Source organism: Lutra lutra, chromosome 6 (assembly GCF_902655055.1).
Source record: "Lutra lutra chromosome 6, mLutLut1.2, whole genome shotgun sequence".
Taxonomy (NCBI): domain Eukaryota; kingdom Metazoa; phylum Chordata; class Mammalia; order Carnivora; family Mustelidae; genus Lutra; species Lutra lutra.
In genome coordinates, this window is record NC_062283.1 from 12,684,684 (window position 1) to 12,692,773 (window position 8,090).

The 8,090-nt window shown below is 46.8% G+C and overlaps 1 long non-coding RNA gene across 1 annotated transcript; it reads left to right on the forward strand.

The window, feature by feature from the left end:
* The first annotated feature begins 1,215 nt into the window (after positions 1-1,215).
* LOC125102639 (uncharacterized) lies at positions 1,216-6,633 on the forward strand. The gene is made up of 3 exons (XR_007128164.1): positions 1,216-1,808; positions 2,529-2,875; positions 6,500-6,633. It is a non-coding gene; the product is annotated as an uncharacterized LOC125102639 (long non-coding RNA).
* Positions 6,634-8,090: the final 1,457 nt, after the last annotated feature.

The window sequence follows — 8,090 nt, forward strand, 5'->3', positions numbered from 1 at the left end:
ACCATTGAGGGACTTTCCAGTTCCTACCCTTGAAAGAGTGCCCTCGCACAGCCAAGGAAGGCTGGAGCCCTTCCGAGCCCACTGTTTTTATTGTAAACTCACCCAGACAGCGATAGAGTTGGTCTTTGAAGCCTTCAGACGTCCTGAGAACTCCGGGGCTCTGTGTTCTCATTGACTGAGCAAGTGGCACAGGAGGCAAGAGGGAAGGGCCAAGGTCAGGGTGAACCAGAGAGGCACGTTAGAGTTCAAGAGGAATCTGGGACAGGGGCAGTGGGCTGGAAGAGTCCAGAAGGCAGAGGAAGCGCCCTTTCCCTGGGGGAAACACAGGTGAATTGGCAGGAGCCCGAGGACGGGTGGGTGGAACAGATGGTCCAGGGTCAGGAATCAAGTTCAGTTCTGCGTAGCGAGGCCATGGGGGGGTACTCAAACAGGGAAACAGAACGTGGGCTGAGCGCACTCCACAGGAGGGTGTATAAAGGCCGCAAGCCTGTCGGCCCACACCTGGCAACCATTGGTAGCATTTGTCTGAACCTGGCTCCTGGTAGGGTTGGAACGGTTCCCAGCCTGGGGAGGGCAGGTTCCTCACCGTATCCCACGAGAGAGGGCTTATGGGGGAAGGAACATAGCAGGAAGGTAGACCATGGTCAGAAGTGTAGATCTGGAATAGACTTTTGAGATGGACCAGAGCGGGTCCCTCTTTGCAGAGAAGAGGGACCGAAGCCTAGTTTCCAAGGTAGGTTGTCTAATGTCCCCAGGCCTCTGCTTGTCATCCATCCATCAAAAGCATCCACTGTCCTATTACTAATACAGTGGCAGGACCCAGGGTCAAACCCAGATGTCTCCATGTCACCATGTCTCCATTTATCTCTCTGAGAGCAGTTTTGCAAATTAATAAGGGGCCCACACCAGGGGCCTAGAGGACAGGCAAGATGTGGTTTAAGAGGCATGATGTTAGGCAGAAGCATTGTGTGGACAATTTTTTAAAAAGATTTATTCATTTATTTGAGAGAGAGGGAGAGAGAGAGAGAGGGAGCAGAGGGAGGGGCAGAGGGCAAGAAATGCTCTACCAGATCCCCCCCCAGAGCACGGAGCCTGGTGCGGGGCTCAATCTCATGACCCCGAGATCATGACCCGAGTGGAAGTTGAGAGTCCACCGCACAACCCCCTCGCCCCCAAGTTGTGCGAACAACTTCAGGAAGAGGACCTACTTTCCAGTTTATCTGGATAGTGAGCAGGTGTCGGGTTTGGGAGAAAAGTCTTAAGAAGGAGGGAGCATAGACTGGGCCTTGGAGCCAAATACCTGGCCCTCCATTGTTCTTTGTCAAGCAGTGTGCGTGGGACACACGGGCGAATACGGTTACGGAATTCCTCCGTCCAGAAAAACAGAGGAGCTGGATCTCCGGGCACTTCTCACCGTTCTTCATGAATAACCCCTTTCTGTGGATGGTAGGGGCGGCAAATGATTCCAGGGGTGTCCAAATGAGTCACTGACCAGGCAGAAACTCGTTTCAGGATCCAGTGTCACTGGGGGGTGGGTGGGGGGAGGAGGCATGCAGGGCAGGAAGTGAAGGGGCAGAGAGAGCTGCAGTGGTGAGAGCATGACCATCTCCTCCTGCAATTTCTTCTCTAGACCTTTCACTCCTTCAGTAAGAACGTGGAAAACATCTGCTGGGTCCCCAGGGTTCGGTGGCTCGGCTGTGACCGGGGGGGGGGGGGGGGCTTCGGGGTACGACGTCCCTGCCCTTAAGAAACTTACTCTCTATGGAGAATGCAAAGCGCATTTGAAGTACTTGGGCAGTAATTACAAGGTAACTCACACCGTCTCCTCCTTTGAGGTAGAAGATCAAAAGGGCTGTGTTCCAGTGGGTCATCATGTCGGTGCCTGTCCGTGTTGCCCAACCGCCCTGGAGGTACTCGGATCGGAGGCAAGAGGGGCCGGGTAGACTAGGTTTTACGGACTTTTCCACTCCCTCCTCTGGATCTGTTGCCTCACCGGGAGCCTGGGAATTACAGGGCTGGCTCTCTGACTCACCAGGATGTCGTAAAGATGGGCGAGACAGGGTCTGTCCTGCACCTCCTGCCCTTGGTCGGAAAGGCACCTCCGGAACTGAATACAGAGTGTTAATGCTGATGATAGCAGTTTCGATTTGCATTTCCATATGCTCGACAACCTAATCCACCCTGTCTAAACATGGAAATCCCATAACTCTGCCCAACTCATCACTCCATTAATCCACTTAACCCCTGGCCAACACATAATCTAAATATTTAATCTTGTCTATTTGTTATCTGTGTTTATCCCATGTTAATTCACGGTCTGACTCTCCTCTCTGTTTATCCATGTTGGTGGAATTTGACTTCAACCAGGAGTACCCCAAGGAGGGGAAGGGAGAGTGCCTTGTCCATTTCTTTCCTTTCTGCCTCGCTAGTCCTGAACTCAGCACATAGTAGACGCTTACCAATTGTTTATTGTTAAAGGGTAAGCAGCTCCCATAATAATTTTTTTTTTTTTCTCCATCTGCAGACAGACAGATCTTTCATTATTGCCATGGAAAACTCTTACTGTTTCGAATGCCCACCCCAATGCCTGGCAGATAGTGAGTGTTTAATGGAAAGTTGGATGAATGATCTTCGGTCATCCCGTGGGAGCTGGCAAATGTAGAAATGGGAGGCCCGCTCTAGAAAGCAGGAGACTTGGTTTTGCAATGAGCTGTTGGATGAGATTGGTCAAACTTTTTAAAGCTTCTCGGCCTCCATTTTCTCATCCGTCACATGGACAGATGGGATTAGGTGAATGCCAAGTTGCTTGGACTTGGATGCTTTTGTTGAGGTCTGGAAGTCGTCGTACCCCGAGAAGCCTGAGGAGAGTCACCAGGTATTGGAATGAGCACCATTTTCCACCACTGGCACTCGGGGATCAGGGGAATGGGCAAGAAAATGGGGTGCTTGTTCCCCTCCAGTCCTCCCACTCACTCTCTGTCTGTCCCTCCCAGCCTGGGCTCAGGACTCCAGACATCTGCTCATTCCATCTGCATCGGCTCATGTTTATCCAATGCCCTGGACGCCTGGGCCCCAAGTCACCTGGGGGAGGGCATGTGTAGAGAGGGTGAGGAGTGGGTCTCGATTGCGCCAAAACCTCCATATGGACTATATTTCTCCCCGTGCAAAACCCAGGCATGTGGGAGGTAGAAGGAGAGTGAAGGAGATCCTAATTTATTGCTCAGTCATGTTTATTTTCACTCTTGGCTGGTTTAGGGCATTTTTCCTTAATGTATTAGGGTCACAATTTTATCGGCTTCAAGGATGCTTGAAAGCTGTGTGCGTGTGAGAGAGAGAGAGAGAGAGAGAGAGAGAAGGAGAGATGTCTGTGTTAAGATAACTTGGCTTCTCTCTTTTTTATTCTCATGAATTTTTTTTCCAGTACAATTTTGATTTTTAGGGGTGCCTGGCTGGCTCAGTGGGAGTGGCATATCATTCCCGAACTCAGGATTTTGGGCTCAAGCCTCATGTTGGGGTGTAGAGCTTACTTGAAAAAAAAAAAAAGGTTTTTTTTATTCTTATGTTTAACCTGAATAATGAAGTGTCCTGGCTAAATATAACTCCCTTCTTGCAGATCACCCCACAAACCACCGTCCCATCACGGTTAGTGTAATTTGCCCAGATCCAAAATTCAGACTGGCTTAGCTATGTTCAAAGAGGCTCCCTCACCTTCTAGGCGGCTGACTTCCTCCCTGGTCTTTAATAATATCAGTACTGGCTACTCTTTATGAAGCACTACACCAGGCCCCACGGTAAGACGTTTGCGTGATGATGTAGGAAATATCTCCATTTTACAGGTGAGAAAATTAAGGCTCAGAGAAATTAACCAGGCTTAAAGCACGAGTTTTGTGGTTGTTGTTGTTGTTTTGCTGGGTTGGTTCATCCTAAGGAAACAGGATTGAAGGCACATTTTGCCGACCCAAAGGCAGCAAGCAACTGTGCCTGAGCCGAGAGTAGCCAAAGTGGCAAGGAGAATGAGGGCTCTATGCTCTCAGAAATAAAGGCAGCAAAGAGGAGGAGAAGGTTTCAGGCAAAGGGATTTTAGCACTCTGGTGCTTCCCCCCAGGCTTGCCCTCAGGACCCACAGAGCTGCCTTGGGGAACAGCCCGCATCACCGTGGCCGCCCAAGATCGGGGGCATCCTCCAGAAGGTGCAACTCTTGACAGTGTTTAGCTCATTTGTCTGCCATGGTAGGCCCTGTGCTCAGGACAGGGATGGCAAAGACGAGGGACACCCACTCCCACCCCTCCAGGGGCTCCCGGTTTAGCGCCTCCAGTTTCTCAGCACACACCTGGACTGAGAACCCAGCGCCCGGTCCCGGGGTCCTGGTCCCCACTGTCCCGAGTGACTCTCCGGAGACAGGAGAGCCACAACCCACCCCTTTTCCCAAGCACAGAGTCCTTCGGGGACCCTCAGAGAGCTAAGGAGGTGGTTTCAAGTTGCAAAGGGGCACCCCCTCAGAGGCACGGAGCGGGGCTGGGGGGGGTAGGGTGGGGGTGTGGACGGCAGCAGCTCCCTGACTGTTTGAATATGCGCACCATGCAGGGGCCATTCAACAGTAACTCGTTCTGACAGCCCATGACAATGTTTCCTGTGTTAAATTTATGCTTTTTTATAAAAGAACAGTGTCTGCCAAATTATCAACGCGTGGCCAAGGGTGGCACTTAACGTTTAAAAGTCACTTTGGATCGTGGTGGTACAGGTATCAAAGTTTCTTAAATCTTGAGCTGTTTTCCTGTTTGTCTCTTTTGGTTTTGGGGGTCTGCGTGTGTGTGTGTGTGTGTGTGTGTGTGTGTGTGTGTGTGTGTGTGTGTGTGTTTGCTACTGCCCTTTTCCTTCTGACTTCTTGGAAATAGCAGAAGGGAAAAGAATGTTAGGATAGCAATTTTGGGGTGATAGGTGAGGACATGCACAACCAGGGGACAGATTAGGCCCTTGAATTAGAAATGGTTCTGGAACATTGGCCAAAGTATTTCTTATCTGTAATAACATGGTTTATTTTTTCTCAGTCGAATTTCATCAAGAAAAGTGAGAATGATTTAACTTTGGGTTAAAGAGAATTTACAGAAGGGCTATTGTTTCATTATCCATCCCTACAGAGATGCATGCAGAACCTGGTCCCCCATGGGCGGTATTGAAACTGGTTCTAGGACATTGGGTGGGAAATTTATTTGCGCTATATTTAGATGTTTATTTTGGTTATGTGTATATGTGGATAGTTCTGGGGAAAACTTGGCCAGAGGAAAGTGACCCATATTTTTTCCTGCACAGAGCATGCAGGAGAAGAGGCAAAACTGCTCTGTACCAAGAGTGGGGCCCACAGCCTAATGCAAGTAGGGATCTGGGGTTTACTTAAGACATGTTGTTTAAGGAGCTGTGGGTACCAGGCACAGTAGGTTCTCGACAAATCATTAAATATTTGTTTGGTCAAATGACACATTTTTCTCCTCAAGTGCTTCCAACCAGTCCATAAATGAGAAGCAAAGTAGGACCAGGTCAGTGATTAGTTTCTGTGAATAACAGTTACACTGCCTTTTTTTTTAAAGATTTTATTCATTTATTTGAAGAGAGAGGAAGGGAGCATGCATGAGGGGGAGAGGGGGTGAGGGAGAGAGAGAGACTGTCACATAGACTCCACACTGAGCATGGAGCCTGACGCGGGGCTCTATGTCACGACCCTAAGACCTGAGCGGAAATCAGGAGGCAGATGCTTAACCAACGGAGCTACCCTGGGTGCCCCTCACACTGTATGTTTTAGATCTCTGGACCTATTTCAAGACTGCTGAATCTTACACTGGGAAACAAAAACACCCAGATGCGGGGCGCCTGGGTGGCTCAGTGGGTTAATAAGCATCTGCCTTCAGCTCAGGTCATGATCTCAGGGTCCTAGGATCGAACCCTGCATCCGGCTCTCTGCTCAGCGGGGAGCCTGCTTCCTCCTCTCTCTCTCTGCCTGTCTTTCTGCCTACTTGTGATCCTTGTCTGTCAAATAAATAAATAAAATCTTAAAACAAACAAACAAAAACCCTTAAACTCTGCATACCCTTCCACTCAAATTTTGCCTCTAGGAGGAAATAGTTGTCAATGAACCCGAAGTTCCAGCTGTATGGCTGTCTAGCTCAGCACTGTTTATAATAATGAAATTTGGAAACGACTTACATGCCCAGCCGTAAAGGGTTGGTTAAATAACACATGTTAAGATCCAAATATATCATTTGAAGTGATGCTGAAGAAGAACATTTGGCGGCATGGAAAAATGTTGACAATATACTGTTAAGGAGAAAAAGATTAAAAAATGATATGCATATGACTGTATTGTCAATAAAGAATATACATTCACACTTTGAAAAAAAGACTTAATTATGTGGCAAAATGTTAATGGTTATCTTTAGTTGGTGAAATTATGAGTTGTAAGTGATCTTACTTTTGAATGTTTATAATGATCCCATTTCTTTCGCAGCGAAAAAAAATACTACTTTTAAAAAACTGCATGGAAAGACATTAAATGAGAATCTCCTTTGAAATGAAAGCTCAGATAGAAGAGCGGTTCTATGGTAACCTCCAGCAGCTCAATACGACTGCACCTCAAGTGGCGATCAGGTAAGTAGAGAGATGTTTGACCTTGGGGCATCTGCGTTTTCTAAAATCCAGAGTTTTTCGTGTTGATTAAAAAAAAAAGTAATCTAGAAAAAAATGTTTCCTCCCTTACAACTCTGAAATACACCCAGGAATTAAGTCCCTTTCAATCAGGCAGGCAAATGGTCATGCCTGCAACTGTCATGATTCTAGCAAGTGCGAATATGGCGTATGGCATGGAACGGATGCTAACGGAGGGGGATAGAAGGGTACTTTTGTTGTAATGAATGTGCGATTTTATTTCCGTTATTTTCAAGACATAAAATAGGAATCCTTACAAGAACTGCTAAACAGAGAGCTTTTTTTGAGTCTACCATATGATTCTCGATCTTAGATTTCCATGAAAAAAACAAAACAAAACAAAAAAACACAAAAAAAACCCCCAACCACAACAATTTGGCAAGTGTCAGCTTCTAAGCCAGCATTAACAGACTTGTGATAGAGGACCTATGATCTCTTTTGGTAGGGTGGCTACTTTTGTGTGGAGGTTGCTGATGGTAAGAGAGTTACAGAGGCTGACAGATATTTCTGGAAGGACTGAGGCTGATTATACTCCCCTGTGCACACCTCATTCTAATTAACATTATTGTGGCTATTGGCTAGCTAGCTGGACTGGAAGAAGAATGGATGGTACAGTAACATAGTAGCTAATATTTCCACAACACTTTTGCTTCTACATATATTATTACATTAAACCTTTTTCACAACCTTGTGAATATTACTATTTAGAAATGAGGAACATGACTGAAACCAATATAGAAATCTGTAATACAGGGGCGACTGGGCGGCTCAGTTGTTGGGCGTCTGCCTTCTGCTCAGGTCATAATCCCAGATCCTGGGATCAAGGCCTATGTCGGGCTCCCTGCTCAGCGGGAGCCTGATGCAGTCCTCTCCCACTCCCCTTGCCTGTGATCCCCCTCTTGCTCGCTCTCTTGCTGTGAAATAAAGAAATAAAATCTCACACAAAAAAAGGAAGAAATCTGTGATAGAGCTGAGATTTGAACCCAAGTCTCTGACACCAAATCCTATTCTTTTCCACAGTTTTCTGCTAACTTGGAGTCTCATTAGGGACAAAGTACTATGTAATATTTGGCCAACAATTTCCTGGATTAAGTTGACATGGTTAGCTTTCATGGCTTGGAAAACAATGTAATAGATATCACTTTTACATGGTATATTTAAAAAATATTTCTAGCCCTTTTTCAATTATTTTACATTGGCTTTTTAAAAAAAATTGCCATTAATTTAATTTTTTATTTTATTAACATATAATGTATTATTTGCTTCAGGGGTACAGTTCTGTGAATCATCAGTCCTACACAATTCACAGCACTCACCATAGCACATACCCTCCCTAATGTCCATAACCCAGCCACCACATCCCTCCCACGCTCCTCCCCTCCAGCAACCCTCAT